We start from the raw sequence: 19,424 nt of genomic DNA, 5'->3' as shown, positions 1-19,424 counted from the left end.
CCTTTTTTTTAACTTTCCACTTGGAAATGGAATGGGGAGGGGGGTTATTCAAAAGGAGGATTTTAAACACCCGATTAAGGGTCTTCAATTATGGAGATTTCAGTGGTAGATCTTTTATGGTTTAAAGCCTTATAATCCAGAAATGACCCTCAAATCATATTTTGGTTCGCTAAGGCATTTTATGAGGGTGTTGTCATGACGAAATTACGAAAAAATCTGTAAATGTGAGTATTAGCTTTCCAATGACCTTAAAAAGCTCTCTCAGATATTCTAGCGCACTATTAATACTGGAGGAATAAAACAGAAAAAAAGGAGACTTATCAACTTTTCTAGCCCTTTTTATAAATTCCCATAAACATGTTTCCACAATAAACTTTTACTATTACGGTCAATCTAGATAATAGTTACCATTTCTGGATCAGCAGTTTCAAACAGTTCGTGGTAACGAACTGTAAGCAAGAATAGACCCGGGTGAGTAGTGATCGAGACTCTAAAAGACAGGGTTTTGATACCAATAGATATATCAAAAGAATTGAATTTTTATGCTGATTTCAAATACATTAGTTTTATTAATTTTAGTTATACCCATCAAAGGTTACGAGCCTGAGAAAATTTGCCTGATTTTCGAAAAAGGGGAAAAGACCCCTAAAAGCAATAGAATCTTGATCAAAATCACATCATCAAATTCAGCGTATCAGAGAGCCCTACTGAAGAGGTTTCAAGCTCCTATCTCAAAATATGTGGAATTTTGTAATTTTTGCCAGAAGAAAGATCACAGATGCGTGTTTATTTGTTGTTGGTTTTTTTTTCAGGGGGGATCGAACAACCAAGTGGGCCTCGAACATCGGGAGGGGGCTCCTTCTAACCGATATGAAAAGTTCGAATGCTTTTAAGTGACCATAAATTGGAGGGCAACTAGGCCCCCTACCAAGCCACTTTTTTCCAAAATCATCCGATAAAAACTTTGAGATTGCTATTTTGTTCAGCATAGTTGCTCCTTATTCCAGTTGAAAAAAAAAACTTGTTTTTTTATGTCACTTGGTATCAACCAAGTGACATATAGCGATGGCAAATTCTGTCGCTCTGTTGGTCTGTTTGTCTGTCCGTCTGTCCCGGTTTTGCAACTTTAGGCACTTCCAGGTAAGCGAAGACGATAAAATTTGTCAGGCGTATCAGGAACCAGTCCAGATTAAACTAAAAATTGTCTTCTCCGATTCGACCATCTGGAGGGGGGTAGTGGGGGGACGGTTGAATCGGAAAAATTAAAAAAATGAGGCATTTTCAACTTACGAAAGGGTGATCGGATCTTAATGAAATTTGATGTTTGGAAGTATATCGTGTCTCAGAGCTCTTATTTTAAATCCTGACCGGATCTAGTGACATTGGGGGGAGGTTGGAGTTTGGGGTTTTGGGGGGTTGGGGGGAGCCTAAAATCTTGGAAAACGCTTAGAGTGGAGGGATCGGGATGAGACTTGGTGGGAAAATTAAGCACAAGTCCTAGATACGTGATTGACATAACCGAAACGGATCCGCTCTCTTTGGGGGAGTTGGAGGGGAGGGTTAATTCTGAAAAATTAGAAAAAATGAGAGAAAGTGTGAGCACAATGAATGAATTTTAGAGGTTTTGTGAGTTCAGGGTGCTAGAATAGGCTTAAAAGTTAATGTTAAGAAGACTAAGTCACTAAGGCTAGGAATAGGTGAAGATGAAAAGGTGACGTTGGGTAACGAAAAGATTGATCAGGTTGGCAGCTTCGCTTACCTTGGTAGTATTATTAGTAAAGACGGTGGGAGCAGTGAAGATGTTAAAAGTAAAATAGCTAAGGCTCAGGGTGTTTTTTCACAGTTAAAAAAAAGTTTGGAAGAATAGGAAGACAATTCTGCAAACCAAGATTAGAATATTGGAAGCTACAGTGATGACAGTGGTCAAATATGGCTCTGAAGCATGGGCGCTCCGAAAAGCAGACGAAAATTTACTTGATGTTTTCCAGAGAATTTGCCCACGGATGGTTCTGGGTACTCGGCTGACTGACCGTATTTCAAACAGTAGGTTGTATGAAAAATGTAGTTCAATCCCGCTTTCTAGGGCTATAATGAAAGAAAGGTTGAAATGGCTAGGCCACGTTCTGCGGATGAAGGATGACAGATTGCCGAAGATTGTCCTTTTTGGCCAACCATCTGGGGCTACACGGAAAGCAGGTTGTCCTCGTCTGGGTTGGGAGGATGTCATAAATAAAGATTTAAAGGAAATGGGAACTTCCTGGGAGGGTGTAAAGAGGGAAGTCTTGAATAGACTAGGCTGGAGGGGGAGCGTGCGTAGCTGTGTTGGTGATGCAGTGAGCTATTAGTAGTAGTAGTAGTAGATAGCACTTTTAGTAAGCACTTTTCGCCGTTGCTTGCTATAAAAATATTTCTAAAATTAGACGTGCTCGCAAAAGGTAATCTTGACTACGTTACAGCCGAAGAAATAGGTAGCTTATATAGTACTGTAGAACAGCGTTTTCCAAACTGGGAGGCGCGGACTAGTCTAAAGGGAGTCGCGAAAATTTGTCCCAGTGAACGATTTTCAAATAATTGCTGAAGTTTTGTACGTAAAAAACGAAAGAAAAAAAATACCATCGTGCTTTATCGCGTATAGTGCAACTAAACATTTCGTAACTTAGAACCCCACCCCGTATCTTCATCATCATTCTTTCAAAATAAAAGTTTACCGTCTCAATAAAGATAATATATACGCTTAATACCCTGACACATTTTGTGTGAGCATCCCCTCTCGGCTTCTAAAAGCCAGACACAAGACAACGCGTCCTTACTACAAACTCATATTGAAAAATATAATGACAACTTCGCTCATGCTATGGAATCACAACGAAAGTAGCCAAGCAGACAGGGTGAATGTTGTTACTTCGAAAAATTCAACAAGAAGAAATTAAGATAAGGTAATTTACATAATTGTAACTGTACACAGAGCCGTTCATTGGGTTGGCGATGTCTGGGAAAAAAATATTTACAGCGATATTGCAACTAGGCTGTGAAAGGTAATAAAACCTATAAAATTATTTATGGCAACTACATAAATAATAAATATGCTCCTATGCCGGAGATTTGGGCCTTTAATATGTGAAAGGAGATTAGTGGCTCTTAACAATTATGTACTTCCACCTTGTCCCTCTCCAAATGGCATCGGCCTTTGATGATTTAAGAAATTCTGATCTTAGAATACGTTGGAGTGAATTATGGAACAGTATTCGGCTGGAAATAAAAATTTCTGCATCAGCTACGTCATTTCGATACAGTTATAAAAAAAACATCTTCTTTCTACCAATACAAATAATTATTTTTAGGAGGATAATCTCTGCTTTTTTTTGCTTCTTTTCTGTAGTCCACAGTGCCTTTTTCAGTATTCTTTCTGTTTCAGAGTTTAACACCTTGTTGTTCTGTCTATAATATGTGATGTTTATATGGATACTCGACGTTCTCTAGGGGCTACATTTCAGCCCTAGGGATCATTGACCAGTCCCTGGAGTTGTGTTTTATTGGTGCGTTTATATTTAATAGAGTCAAAGTCACTTATAAAGTATTGGAAATCAAACAGTTCGTGGCAACGAACTGTAGTAAGGAGCGACCCGGCTCAATAGTAACCGAAACTCTAAAAAACGGAATTTTGATACCAATAATATCCCAAAAGATGGCATCTGGGAGTTCGATATCACCTCTTTCTTTCATTACATTTCTCAAGACAATGAAATACGACTTATCCTAGGTATCGTCCGGATTTACTAATATTATTAACGATAGTGTGAAAAAAACAATGCGTTTGTTTTGTTCGAAAGTTATAGCTGCTGATAGTATGAGACCCAGCTAATTGAAACGGCACCTTGAAACTATTCATTCTGAATACGTTGGTAAGCCTCAAGAGTTTTTTTTTTTTTAAAGAAAATTGGATGAGATATCTAAAAACAAGCAAAATTTAAAAAAGAAACTGTTCATGTTCCATCAGATGCCATAGTAGAATCGTACCTAGTGTTGTACAGAATCGCGCAATGTAAAAAAAAAACCTCGCACAAGAGCAGAAACCTTAGTTTTTCCAGCAGCTATTGATATGATCGGAACAACGTTTGGCCAATCTTATTCGAACCAGATTTGAAAAATACCGCTCGCTGTTAATACAATTGGCAGAAGAATTGATGATACATCTGAAAATCTTTGTGACCAATTAGTTTCTCGAACGCGTTCTTCAAAATTCTCCATACAGGTAGATGAAGCTACTGATGTAGCTAAAGACGCACATTAAATTGCATGTTTGATATGTTGACGATACTAATATAATTGAAGATATCTTATTTTGCAAACCAATTCTTGACGGATCTATGTCCAAGGGACTTTTCCAACTAACTGACAGATTTTTCAATGATAACGACATAATGTGGAATAATTGCATTGGGCTCTGTACTGACGGTGCACAATCAATGGCGGGGCACAAAACTGATCTTCAAACACTAGTTAAAATGAGAACACCCAAGGTTCTCTGGACGAATTGCATGCTCCCCAGAGCAGCTCTCGTATCAAAAGCTATAAGCGAGCAACTTCACAATGTCTTGCAAAAGTAAAGAAAGTTATAAATTACATAAAATCAGCCCATTAAAAGTAAGGTTGTTCGCAAAACCTGTGTGAAGATATGCGAGGCTCCCATATCTTATTCTTATACCGCATTGCGAGCTAATTAAACGTCACTTCTGTACTATTGTGAAGTGCGCTGGCTATCTTGTGCAAAAGTGATTCAAAGGGTACTTGACTCAAAGAAGAAATTGCTATGTCTCTCGAGGGAAATCGTATGAAGACGGCAATAGGCTTAGGGATGATGATTGTGTTGTTAAGATTACATATTTGGTTGACATTTTTGAAAAATGGATTTTTTTTTTTTATAAATCAATGCAATGACCGCACACAAAAAGACAAAGTGAAAGCATTTATTAAATTGTAGAGCTATGAAAATCGACTTTGCAAAAAAGAAAAAAATAAGATAGACATCCGCATTTAAATTTATGCGCCCAAGATAAGACAGAAACGAACAAAATCTCTGTGGAACACTTGAATGCTTTGTTGCTTCAAGTTTCGAATTCGGTGATTCAATTTTCGTTGATCGTGGCTTTACAAAGTTTGTGTGGATACAGAATTCATTAATCGACAAAGAAGATAATGAATTTGAATTGACAAGTACTGAAAAAGAAAATTTTATTGAATTATTCTGTGATACTACATAAAAAAAGAAAAATTTTAGACTGTATCTCTGATTTTATTCTGGTTGAATCTTCACACAGAATCTAACACTTTGTCAAACAAAGCTTTGAAAGTACTATTGCCGTTCGCAAAATCATATTTATGTAAAACGGGATTTTCTGACTTGGCTGCAATGAAATCCAAACATTGAACCTGCTTAGTTCTAGAAAGAGCTACGAGTAGCTATATCGTCTCAAACAACAAAGATTTGATAAACTTTGTGGTGATAGACAAGCACATCCATCTCATTAAAAACAATAATAAAATATTATTTGCCACTACTTTGTAAGAATAAATTTTATAAGAATAAAATGTTTGTGTTTCATTTTATGAAAACTTCAGGTGGGGTTGCGAAATGATTAAATACTTTTAAGGGAGGCGTAGTGACATAAAGTTTGGAAACCAACTGCTGTAGAAGATCCTTGGAGAGACCTGAGTCATTATCGGAAACCATGATTTCATGAACTATTCCGTTTCCAAGAACGGATAGTGTTCTATTTGAAATGTGTGCCCAAACGGGGTACAATAGGGTATTTATGAATTATCAGGAACACACTCAAGAAGTTCACTTTGTTTGATGTGATTAAAACCGGTTTTTTCTCTTGCATTCGGTTATAATTAGCTGATTCTTTCGTGAAACAAACTACGATCCAGGTATATTTTAATTAAATACCTAATATATAGAGAGGGTTAGGTGAAGCATTTAATAAGATGCGTTCTGGGTGACCTGCTTTCCATATTTCTTTGTTGTAGTTTCTATAATGTTGTTGCTAAACAAAGTACTATATGTTGGTCATATTTTGGTGTGGTGTACCAAACAAATAAACCAAAGTGATTAGCGCTATGTACAAAAATAACATTGCTGCAGTTAAGGTACGAAATGAGGTTAGCAGCTGGTTTCGTATTATATTAGGAGTTAGGCACAGTTGCGTTCTATCCCCATTTATATGAATCATTTTGATGGACTTTGTGCTAAGAAGCACAACAAAGGCAATGCAAGAAAACTGAATCAAATGGGTAAGTAAAACTCTCTTCACCTTAGATTATGCTGATGATTTGAGCATTCTGGATGAAAGTGTTTGCAAATGAATGAACTTTTAGAGATTTTGTGAATTAAAGTTGTAAGAATAGGTTTGAACATTAATGATAAGACTAAGTCGTAAAAACTAGGAATTAGTGAAGGTGAAAAAGTGATGTTGGGTAAAGGAGAAGATCAATGAACAAGGACAGCTTCACTAACCTAGGTAGCATTATTAGTATACACGGCGGGTGCAGTGAAGATATCAAAATTAGAATAGCTAAAGGCCTAGGTGTTTTTTAACAGTTGAAAAAAGTTTGGAAAAATAGTAAGATAGGTCTGCGAACCGAAATTAAAATATTGGAAGCTGCTTGAAATACAGTGATCAAGCATGGTTCTGAAGAACGGACGCTTCGAAAAACGGAGTAAAAGTTGCTAGATTGAGCTAGACTGATTTTTACTAGACTGACCGTATTTCAAACAGTATGCTGTACGAAAAGTGTGGTTCATCCCACTTTCTAGGGCTATAATGAGAGAAAGGTTGAGATGGCTAGGGCACGTTTTGCGGATAAAGGATGTCAAATATTGTCATTTTCGCCAACCACCTAGGGTTGAACTAAAAGCAGGTCGTACTCGATTGGGATGGGAAGATGTTGTAAGGGGAGATTTAAGGGAAATGGGAACTTCCTGGGAGGGTGTAAAAAGGGAATCTTTGCATAGGTTGGGACGAAGGAGCAAGTATTTCTGTGTTTGCCTCAGGCAGCGTGGCTCTACGATTAGTTGTTAGCCTACTATGGTAAAATTCTAGTTTAGCTACTTTTCACTATCTTGAAAACGGGTTTGGTTAGGAAAATAAAACTTCTTGGGATGGTTCTACAGGCTAAAGTATGCCCGGGAAAGTATTTTGAAGTAGGCCTACTTACATCCACTCCTTCTCCCTGAGGATGGACCTGACCTTTGATGACCTTCAAAAATCTGTGTGTTTAAAAAGTGACACCTTGCAAAATAAATCTTCTGATTAAATGAAGTAAAACAAAATTGTTTCCCGTTTCACAATAGTAGTAGGCTAGTAACTAAACTAAATTTAGAGGAAGAAAAGGGTCGGCTTATAAGTCTAGAACTGGAGGTGTTGAGAAGGAAAAATGTTAAGAAACTAATTCTTAATTTATAATAGGTTATGTAGAATAGTTGTAGTTAACACAATTTAACTGTATTTTCAGTATAATTTGCTCTCAACCCCCATCCCTACGGTGAAAATGGTAAATGTCTTTTTTTCGTTCCAAGTGCTCTAAAGTGCGTGTTACTGCATATAGCAAGATTCTGGTGATCGCATATTGTTTCTCTGTCATTATTAGAGAAGCACATCCATTTTTAGCTTTCTAAAATCCCCCTCCAACGAGACTAAAAATTCGTAAAGTGGGCTTGCTTACAGGCAACATTACCTATAGAGCGAAGCGTATTAGTCCACGAGCCCCGCGGGCAGCAGGGCAAGGTCTGTATTCTATATTTATTCAACAAGGAGTGATATAACTAAAAAATAAATAAATAAATAACCACAAACGAGGTTTATTACAATAAAGTTAGAATACAGACCTCGCCCCACTGCCCGCGGGGGTTCATGACTAATAAGCTTCGCTCCAAAGGTAATGTTACCAGTAAGCAAACCCACTTTATGCATTTTTAGTTTGCCCCATGAAGGAGGAGAGTCAACTAGAAATGGATGCGCTTCTAGAATTAGCATTTCTAAGTGCTATAGTATGGAAACTATGCTGCTTCGCATATAATTTGGGCTATATGTTTGCACATTAGGAGGTTTGTCAATGTTCCTATTACCTGAACAATTGTTTGTTCAGGTAATAGGAACATTGACTGAATTTTTTTCTTTACAAGTTTCGGTAAAATTCTAGTTAATTGACTTCTTGCTATATCGGAAAGGGTAGTTGCTTCAAAATACCCTCCTGGGACATACTTCAGTCTGTAGATTCATCCCTGAAAGTTTCATTTTCCTAACCTAAACCGTTTCTGAGATAGCAAGAAGTCAATTAACTTGAATTTTATCCAAGTTTCCTTCTCAACAGCCCCTATTCTACACTTATGCCTAGAAAAGTAACAATTAATGATAATGCACATTGTTTACCTTTTGAGAAGGACATCTTCGCATATAATCATCCGGCAAACAATCGGATAATTTAAAACGTTTCACAGAACATGCCCATTCTGCAACTAGGTCTACTGTTCTTTTATTAATTTTCTTTCCAAAAGCTTCTGATTTAGCCCCTAACATATTTAATATTAAGTCACTCGTGAATCGTCGTTCGCTCAACTTAAACTGATTCAAGTGTCATTTCTTTCTCACTGGAATGAACACGCGGTAACTATCGGGAGTATACAACATCTAAACCTTTCGATGAAGGGAGATTATGACACAGCTTTCAGTGAATTATAATTCGTAGCTGTTACCAATAGTGAATCATAGGAAACTTCAACAGGTCGATAATATGACAATCATTAGAAATTTCTATATAGAATTTCAATGAAGATTTTCAATATGCAATTCGAAATAGGTTAGGAACCAAGGCACAATCAGCATAAGATTTACGTTACTAAGTTTAACCTTTGTTGATTGTTTTATATGCTTCAAATTAAGAAAAAAACATGTCTGAAAAGAAGTTTCTCAAGTAAAAGTAAAGAGTAATATTAAAACCAAAGCCAAGCAGAAACAGGGTTCTATAATAATTAGAAATTTAAACGACCAGACGCTACTATCAATGAATAAATTAAAACCAAAACGAACAGAAATTAAATAAATACCTAATCAAGCGTAAAGATAACAGATATTTATAAATAAGTAAATCCCAAAATAAGTTGACATTAAAGTGAGTAATCGGAGGCGGTTCTGGCCTCTCTTTTGCTCAGGACAAAATCTTGGTTAGCGCCCTTGCTCCCTATCTCCCAAAAAACTTCAAGCCAAATTTTTATCAATGTTCATTTATTTAAAAAAATTCATTTATTAACTAATTTTGAATGCAAATGTCACAAAAAACAATAAAATTAATTAAATTCCGGCTACTTACTGCCAACTGCGCCCTTTATTCATTTTAATATGAATAAAATTCCAAAAATTTCAAAATTATTATAACCATTAGATTATTTATCAAAATTTTTCACCCCTCCAATTTCTGCACTCGGGGGAATCGCCCCCCTATGCTTCCCCCTAAAACCACCTATCTGAATAATTAATTCGAAGTTAAGCGAAGAGAAACTAGTAAAAAGGATCGGCTTCTGACCCTCGCTAACGCCCTGAACCTTTTAGATGTTATTGTTTCATTTACTTTTTATTGAAAACTACATGTATTTAGAATAATGTGGTTCAATTTTTTAAAAAGTCAACAAAATTAAATAATAAGATAATAATAAAGATTACTGGAAAGAACTAATGAAATTAAACTTGGCGATTAATATATAATAATTTTAATTCCTGGAAATTTCACCAATTCATTATTTATTTAGTAGATTTTTTCAAAATTTGATAAGAAAAGAAAGATGTTAAGAATATGTTTGGTTTTCAGTATAGCGAAAATAAAAGCTTTTAGAAGGTCTAGGGGTGGTAGCGCGGGTAACTCTACTCCTATTTTTAGTAATTTTCGGTCGTTTTCAGTTTGACTATTATTCATTTTAAGTTCTACTCATTTAAAGGGTTGATTCATTCATTTACGTCTGCATCTGCTATTTTTACATGTAATATTTCTATATTTTAAGCTTATTTTTATATTTTAAAAAATATGTTATAAACTTTTTTACGTTTATAGCATTGAAAAAAGTTAAAGCGAAATAAAACATTAAATTGCTTAAATTTCTAGGAATTAACGCCATTATATTAAATATTCAGTTTATTTTCATTAGTTCTGTTCAGTCATCTTGGTTATTACAGTGATTTATTTATTACTTTTCACCGATATTTTTTTGTAATTTTTTCTAATTTTAGTAATTTTTGTTCATTTTAATTTTGACTTGTATATTTAATTTATTTTTTCCCATTTTAAGATTTATTTGTATCAGCGTGTGCTATCTTTATCTTTATATGATCATCTATTTTAATGGTTGTTCTTTTTGGTTTTATTTATTCTTTGATAGTAATTTCTGGTCGTTTTGAGCTATTACAGACTTTATTCCTGCTCGCCTTAATTTTAATTTGGCTCTTTACTTTTATTTGAAAAATCTCGCTTTGTATATTAAAAGGAAATTGGGTAGGGGAGTGAGATTTTATTTCTCAAGTCTAATAATGTTTCTCATGTCTAATAATTATATTGTGAACCTCACAAAGCAAAATTTTTTGATGAAATTGAAAATACAAAAATATTTGAGTGACACGGTTCCTTAATTCAAATTTTTTTCCGGGATAAAACTGGTGAAGCAAGAAAAGTGCAAAAGTAACCGAGAACAAGGAAGACCTCTAATAATGTTCAAGGGTGGAAGCTTTTGACTCTATTTTACATAAAGGCAAAGAAGTCATTTGAAGCAAGGGCTATTTCCCAGGGCCGAAGGCCCGAGCAGCTTACAATCTGGCCCAAACGAAGCAAGGCTCATCAAAAAGCCCATGTAGCAGCCCTTTTAACTCGAAAAAGAGCCCACGACTACACTTTATCTTAATATTTATAATCGTAGCGTAGCCATTTGCAAGACGACAATTTTGTTTACCCTCAAGCTTATTGAAAACTGCTAAAGAGAAAGACCAATCAACACAAGTATGCAACAATAAGCTAAAAAATTTGCTAACAAGTCCACTCTGTGTGAAAGAAGAGAAATCCTTGAGTAGTGAAAAGACAATGCCTGCTACCGCCTGGACGACTGGGATGTAAGGTTCAATGCTCTAATTTTGCTTAAATAACGTCACCTAGGATGCAGGTATCCTTGAACCAAATTCAAAGTGATTGCCGTCACAGTTCTATGGAAGGTAGGCGGTGTTCAGGTGTGGTGGATGCCTTGCAAAATCCACCTGCACTGTTTCCATGATTTCAACTTGCTTGACCCGCCCCCATAAGTTTCAGGCAGATCGTAGTAGAAAAAAGAAAATACGCCTCTGAAAATCATCATTCTCATTTCCCATTGGCCCAGGGTAATGACCTTTAAATTTCAACCTTACCAGAAAAAGTTTGGAGGAACAGGAAGACAAATCTGCAAACAAAGATAAGAATATTGAAAGCTACAGTGATGTCAGTGATGAAGCATGGTTCTGAAGCATGGGGGATCCGAAAAACGGAGGAAGATTGGCTAAATGTCTCTTGAGAAATTGCCTACGGATTGTTTCAGGTAACAGACAGACTAACCGTATCTAAAACAGTAGGCGTTACGAAAAGTGAGGTTCAATCTCGCTGTCTAGGGCTATAATGATAGAAAGATTGAGATGGCCAGGGCAAGTTTTGCGGATGAAGGATTATGGATTGCCAAAGGTTGTCCATTTCGGCCAATCGTCTAAATCCAAACAAAATGTAGGTCATCCCCGGTTGGGGTGGGAGGATCTCATAAGGAAAGATTAAAGAAAAATGGGAAGTTCAGGGAGGGTGTAAAGAGGGATGTATTAATAGATTGGGATGGAGAAGGGCCGTGTGTAGCGGTGTTGCCCCGGGTGGCTTCGTGCTTCATTGAGTCAAAAGCAGTAGTAGCAGCAGAAGTGAAAAAAAGTCCCGTCCACCTCTGTGCAGAATATTTGACGACGGGTGTCTTGTCGAGCGGCCTACTTTTATCTCTAATCATACACACAAAACATTCTCATGGTGACGGGAGAGGTATTCAAGGGGCCAAAGGCCTGTTGTGTGCCTAAAATAATATTGATTGAAAACTGTACGTTTCAAATCAAACAATATACGACGACACGCCTAGATTTCCGACTGGAGTATTGGTAATAGAAGTAAAAAAAAAAAGTCCCGTCCACCTCTGTGCTGAATATTTGGCGATGGGTGTCGGTCTTGCCTAATGGCCTACTTTTATCTCTAAATATATACATAAAACACTCTCATGGTGACGGGCCTGTTGTGCACCTGAAATTATGTTGATTAAAAATTTTACGTTTCAAACGAAACAATATGCGACGACACGCCTAACTTTCCACCTAAAAGTTGGAGATGAAAACTGAGTGAGTCAAAAACTGTCCCATTCAATAGATTGAAAATCAATGCAAGATTACTTTTCAAACAAGGCCCAACATGTCAAACGCTTTACTAAAAAGTTGAAATTCCAAGGAAGGGTATTTTACCGTTGAAGGGTCCAAAAGGTTATTTTATACCTCCATCAGTTCGGATTGAAAACCCTTGCGGGATTACATTTCAAACACAGCGTAACATATCTATCTTTTCGCTAAAGGCCGTTGGGGAGGCGGAGGGTTTCTTTGAGGGACCATGGGTCCATTTTGTGCCTCAAATCATATAGATTGAAAATGATTACACGTTTAAATTAAGCAAGGTCTAACATACCTATTCTTTCGCTAAGCATCTGGAGGTGGGTGGGGAGGTGAAATTTTGACGGGCCATTTTAACCCCCTTTTTCAATTTTAAACCCCCTTTGTCTTCTAGTCATGCAAATTAAAAATCATTTCACGATTCTGATAAAAAAAAAAAAAAAAAAAAAAAAAAAAAAAAAAAAAAAAAAAGAACTCACAAGCGAAAAAATACAGCAACAAAACATTGACTGAAAAGACACTAAAACTAATTATATAAGAAAATCCTCACGATACCTCATACCTACCCGAACGAACTTTCCAATATTATTTATACTTAAGTAACACCTACTTCTTGAAATTTCCAAAATCAAATCTCTCCGCCCGACCTCCCTACCAAACATTTTCAAGCGTAACTCCCTCAACTCTCTACAATCCCCTAAAAATGATACAAAGACTCATCCATCTCTCCACACATAGGGCAACTGTAAGTACCATCCCTCAATCTATTTCTCCCTAAATATTTCCTACGTTCTCCGAGAGGCATAAAATTCCCCATTACATACATTATCCATTTCAAATCTTCCGGAGCCAATCTCATTATTAGGTAAATTTCTTCGCCCCAGTTCTCCTTGACCTCCGCACATATCCCAAGGGACGGCGAGGTGGCCTTCTCAGCTTGCCAAACCTGAAATTCCTGAGATTCTAGCCCACTAGTAACTAACCTAGATACAGACCCTACCATCTCTCCTACTCCCTTTCCCTCATTCCAGCAATTACCTAGCCCTGCACGGTCTAATATATTCTCCTCCTGATTTAAAATATATTGTTCTTCAACTGAATAAAAATGTATCCTGAGCTGGTCAGAGTGCTGAATGGGAATCTGTACATGCACACGCATATCCCATATTTAAATGGTCATGCATAAGCAATGTTCTGGCATGTATTTTGATGGGAGACACATCCTTTAATTAAATTTTATTATACTTTTGTCTTATAGCCACCACACTCAAGATCTTGTATCATGAACATAAGATAATAACCGGTTTTCATGTTCTTTATACCAGACAATATTAGCTTCGGCTCGGTGGGAAACTACATTGTTGCTAGATTTTAATTAAATATTTAGTTAGCATTTTGGTTAGGTTAGTTTGGGTTACTTATTTAATATAATGCGGTCTTGGTGGCCCCTCCTTTCATAATTCTTTGTTGTAATTTTCAGAATTTTGTTGATAAAGTATTATACTTTCATCATATTTTGTTTTATTTTAGTAGCATTAACCAAACTTCACGAAGTTTGGAACTTCACATGTGAAAAGTTCACATCAACCAAACCAAGCATAGATATGTATACGACAGAACTTGAGTGCGGTGGCTATAACACACAATTATCCATTTATATGTCTTGATTTTCAATTTTGTCATATAAGAAAAAAGTGCTACCGTTCAATTTAGCAAGTGCTATAGTAATACAAATGATAAATAGTGCTAAAATAGCACTTTCGTGCTAAAAGTGGCAACCCTGGATCACAGTACAAAAGATTTAATCAAATGAAGTATAGATAATGTCAACGAAGCATAGATAATGTATACGGTCGTGTGTTGATGAACAGAAGAAGATTTTGCGAGAAAAGAAAACGATCACTATGCCACAGGAAGCGCTCCAAACAAAGAGAAGCATGCGAAAGAATTCGTTAATAAGGAAGTGATCTTGTATAAGCTTTGGGATGAAACTATGTTTGATTGCAGTAACCATGAGTACCTTAATTAAAAGTAGCATGAAATTTCTGTGAAACCATGGAACATCCTAGGGTTAAACTATATTAAACCTAGGGTTGGTGGCGCCCGCAAAAAAAATTAATTACAGCGTCTCCCTCTTAACTCAAATATAACCAAAAAATATCTGCCTAAGGGCAATGCCTGACCCTCAAAAATGACCTGAAAGATTGAAAAGTGCCGTTTAGGCCAAGAAAATATATTACCTTATTGAGCTCTAGTTTTCACAAAATTTGAAAAGGTTTTATAGCGATATCGAGCCCGCTGCTTACAAATGCCACGGTTAGGTACGATTTCTATGAATTTCCGTATTTCCTAGGAGAAGAGGATGTTGAGGGCAAACAAATTGAATTTCTAGACAAATTTTCCGATTTTTTCAGAGTGCATATGTCACTCTAAGTGTAATTTTAGACCATCCACAAGAAAGCTCCCCTGCGTAGTGAATGTATGTTTTTCTCTTTTATTTTATTTATTTCTCAATCTTCTGTTCGCCTAAAAAACAATAGTGGGCTGATCAGACTAATATAGCTAAAAATGAGCCGTTAACTTGGCTTAAGCTTGAACAAAGTGGCAAAGGTACAAAAGGAAGCTGGCTGATACCGTGTAAACGTGCTAACATATCCTGCTTCAACAGCCCTACCTTAGAGATGTACAAAAACTGAAATTATTGGAATGTAAGAACTTGGTCCAAACTTTCTGAAACAACGTGAAGTAGAAAGTTGAGAAAATACGTTAGCAAAAAACCCGTAAAGTCAGTTCAAACAAGATCCTTTTCGATTGCTTGCAATAACTATGTAGGGGAGGTATCAAATTTTTGAGGCTTGGCTCCTACACTAAATTGGGATGGAAATTGAGAGCCATTTGTGAAACATTTAGGTTTCATAAGCCTCCAAAACTAAAATTTGGACTTTGATTTAAATTAGAAACTATGTATAATTTTGATTGATTGGAAGTCGAGCTGGAATCAACTTTTTTTGTGTTGGGATCCCCCGGGGGATTGCTACATCAGGCTAAGAAATAGTCAATTAAGATGTTATTGTCATAGATAAATATCAAAAATTGATTATTATGTAAAGTATTTTTGTCGCAGAATGTTTTATGTATCACAGATGTAATATCGAAGTGAAACGACACATATACACAAAAGGGACATAGAATCAAAACATTGATTTCTTCATAAATCATGACTAAAAGCTATCTTAGTTTTATTGAAATAGAAAATCAAATATTGAAAGAAAAGAGAGTTTTAATATCCTAACATTTCTTCTTAGGTGATACTGAAGATTTGGACTTCAGAGTCTCAACAATAGTCTTGTAAGCAACAAGCTCAAAAATCCTAGATTGCAATACATAGTGTGTAGCAGGGACCCGGGAGTTGTATAATGGAGGTTATGGAGAGGGGAGATGAATAAGAACCGGCGCTTTTTCTATTGGATTGCAACACATGTGAAGGGTTTTGACTTACAGGTTGAGGAGCAATGGGTAAGGGTATAATCAGTACTGATAGAGAGTCTCGATTGATTAGTATGTAAAGAGTTTTTATTAAAAAATAATTTATTAAAGATATAATAATGAATCCAAAGGAACAGCAGTCCGATTAATAATTTGGAATAGAATGTATTATTACATCTTAAAGTTACATCAAAGAGAGTGATAAGGCTTCCATATTGAAAAATTAAAGGTTGTATACAGCTCGAAAGAATTAATTTTTCTGCTATGCTGATAAAACAGCTTCTAAAATAGTATATTTTAAGATTCTGTAAACGAAACTAAAAGAAAACCCAAATGACTCATTCGAGGTATTCCATTCCATCAAGTTCTCCCTCCCTCCGTCCAAAAGAAGACACTCTTCTTAAAAAAAATCTCGAATACTACAAAAAAAACTTGAGAGTTGGGCCAATTATAGTTGTCTTGTTTTATTTTGACAAGAGGAATCCTAAAATTTTGCAGATTTGCTGCCTTAGCTTATTACTTTACTTTTTAATTTATATAAATATAATTTGAAGGTACAAAAATAAGTGGGATTTCCCCCTCTCAAAAAATCAAATATCTGGATAGTCTCCTGCTGTTAAACCTTGTAATTGAGTCTGCAACTGTTTCAGAAAGCTACAATTGCAGTAAAGAGCTTGTTTTCAGATTGTCGAATGTGGTCCATACTGTCTTGCTATTTTTGAACAGTATGTTTGCGCACTGAGAAGATTTCAAAAGATGTACCAAACCTCCCAACATTGGGATCAACAGTGCTACGAAATCCTGATTTTTGTTGGGTAAGTAAACATACTTTTCTCTTCAAGTTCCTTGTAGTTTTCAATGGGGTTTAAGGATTGAGATATAATGAAAGCTTGACTTTCATAAATATTTTAATTTTGACTATAAGTTAGGCCATTTCTTTGTCATTAAGATCTCAAGAATAACCGATATATTTTTATCTGATGCAAGGAAACCTGCTTTTTTACCTTCCTCTTCAATTACTTTATAGTATTCAGTGGGTATCAACTTCCAGATTGAATGAAAGCATTAACTAGATACACAAGTTTCGACTATAGGTAGCCTAGGCAGCCCCCTCCATCCTCCCTCTCTCCAATGGATAAAAAAGTGTCAGAATAAAAAAAAAATCAATTGCCCCCATAAAAAGTAGATACAAACATTTCAATTTAAGCTTCATTGGTTTAGTGATAAAATGTTGGATCGCCACGCAAGCAGCTATCGTTCGAGTCCCCCTTGGTGCAAAGTAGCTGAAACTTGCACCAATCGAAAGCCCTACAGCAAATGAAGAGAAAAATAAGAAAAAGTATATTATTTTACATGATATGTAAATTTACCAGATTTCAGAATTTCACAGGACCGTTAGGTTCAGTTTTTAAATCTTCATAGTGGGCAAATGCATTGATCAATAACAGTGAGACCAGGACTCTGTTAAAAAGACCGTGAGACCTGAGCAGAACATTTGCAAAACTAGTTTCGAACTTCGAAAGTTCTAACATAAAGCTAAAACAACAATAACTGTGTGAGGAAGAAAAGGTGATTTTTTTTATGTTTCCTTGTCAAAACGTGAGGAAACTCCAGTAAAGTTAATATCATGGCAGGATAACATATTTTCTAATACGAGCTTTATCATATTTAAGCCAGCCCATTCAAAAAGAGTAGGGGGAGCGACTAACCCAAGTTGCGCCGGGCACCCTGCGACTGGAAGTCACTTGCCGCTGATATTTCTTGTTGATGATTCAATATTTTGGGGGGTGTCAAGGAGAAGGGTTAGATCCCCCAGTGCCAATAGCCCTGGGAATACAACTAACCTAATGCAATTAGTTTCTACTCAGAAGCTCATAACAATATGCAAGGTTTAGATGATATTCGTTTTTATTTTTTTGCTTACTGGTCTTAATTCTGAGCCAGTAGAAACGCGCCAGTTTAAGGTATAAATATGCCTTAGATAAAAAATTATGTAGAAATTTATTTTGACGTAAGAAAACAAGAAAGGAAATAATAAATGAGAAATTTATTTTAGAGTGGGGGGGGGCATACATTGGAAAAAAGAATTATATGGAAAATAGAAGAAGCTATAGAAACATTCTGAAGGCCTTGAAAGTTTGGAAGGGGGAACAAGAGCCTGTTGAATCCCATTTTTGTGTGTATGTGTGCCTTGGCTCAAGCCTGGGAAGTCAGATTCTTAGATGAGGTTACATTAGTGAAAAATTCTTAAAACTTCATGTTTTGAAATTTTAAATGTTATGCACATCGTCTCTTGACTTTGAAGCCCTATGTTAAGGGTAACCTGAAGAAAAAAACTTACATTCTCCCTTGCATAACAGTTAGGCATAACATATCCTGGAAAGTATACTAAGTCCTGCTTTGTTAGTCCTGTTGGAAAATTTAATGCATGAATAGCAGAATTATCTTGCATAGTTTCTTCTTTCACGGGCTCCATCAAATACACCAACGACTTTATTTTTTTTTTTATTAAAAATTAAAGCAGCTAAGACTGAACTAAGTTTGCCGCGTCTTATTTCAAAGCTTTGAAATGTATTTGATGTATGAGGACCAATAAATTGTTCAGTTTAAACAAACTATTTCTTTCACATATAATGTAATAGCTAACATCACAACCAATACTGTCCTTAAGAATGCTAGCTAATTGTGAAACAGGAAAGAGCTTGAAAACTCCAATTTGGAATTCAATTCACATCTTAAATTGAAGCGGGATCATAAGTATTAATCTGTATTTTAGATCAAGAGCAAGCCGTGGTCAAATAATTCTATTCATGAACAATATTATTCTGAAACCCGGAAAGTCAAGTGCTTGCCTTATTTTTCATTTTTCAAAATATTTTTCAGAGAAATGCGGAGAAAGATAGAGAAGCCAAAAATGACTAAAAATGAAACAATATAAGAATTCAAACCAGAAACGACCCAAAAAAGAAATAGATTCAAGAGAACAAGAGCTAAGAGCTGATATGGCACTTGTGACGGGGCCGGAAGACCCAAGAGCTCATATGGTATGAGCTCTAGCAAAATTCTAAGAATCAAAAGATTGATTTAAAAGAAAAATCAGAGACTTAATGCCAGTCTGGATTTAAAATAAGAGCTCTGAGTCACGAGGTCCTTCTAAATATCAAAATTCATTAAAATCCGATCACCCACTCGTAAGTTATAAATACCTCATTTTTTCTAATTTTTCCTCTCCCTTCAGCCCCCAGATGATTGAATCGGGGAAAACGACTTTATCATGGCATTTTGTGCAGCTCCAGGACACCCCTACCAATTTCCATCGTCCTAGCACGTCACGAAGCACCAAACTCGCCAAAGCACTGAACCCCACCCTCTAACTCCTCCAAAGAGAGCAGATCCAGTACGGTTACGTCAATCACGTATCTAAAACATTTGCTTATTCTCCCCACCAGGTTTCAGCCCGATTTCTCC

The 19,424-nt window shown here is 36.1% G+C and overlaps 1 protein-coding gene across 1 annotated transcript in view; it reads right to left on the bottom strand.

The window, feature by feature from the left end:
• Positions 1–19,424, bottom strand: part of LOC136040187 (CUGBP Elav-like family member 2) — a gene marked incomplete in the record, with an annotated part of 272,737 nt that overhangs the window by 77,616 nt on the left and 175,697 nt on the right.

Source organism: Artemia franciscana, chromosome 2 (assembly GCF_032884065.1).
Source record: "Artemia franciscana chromosome 2, ASM3288406v1, whole genome shotgun sequence".
In the NCBI taxonomy this organism is placed as follows: domain Eukaryota; kingdom Metazoa; phylum Arthropoda; class Branchiopoda; order Anostraca; family Artemiidae; genus Artemia; species Artemia franciscana.
This window is presented reverse-complemented; position numbering and strand designations above follow the sequence as displayed.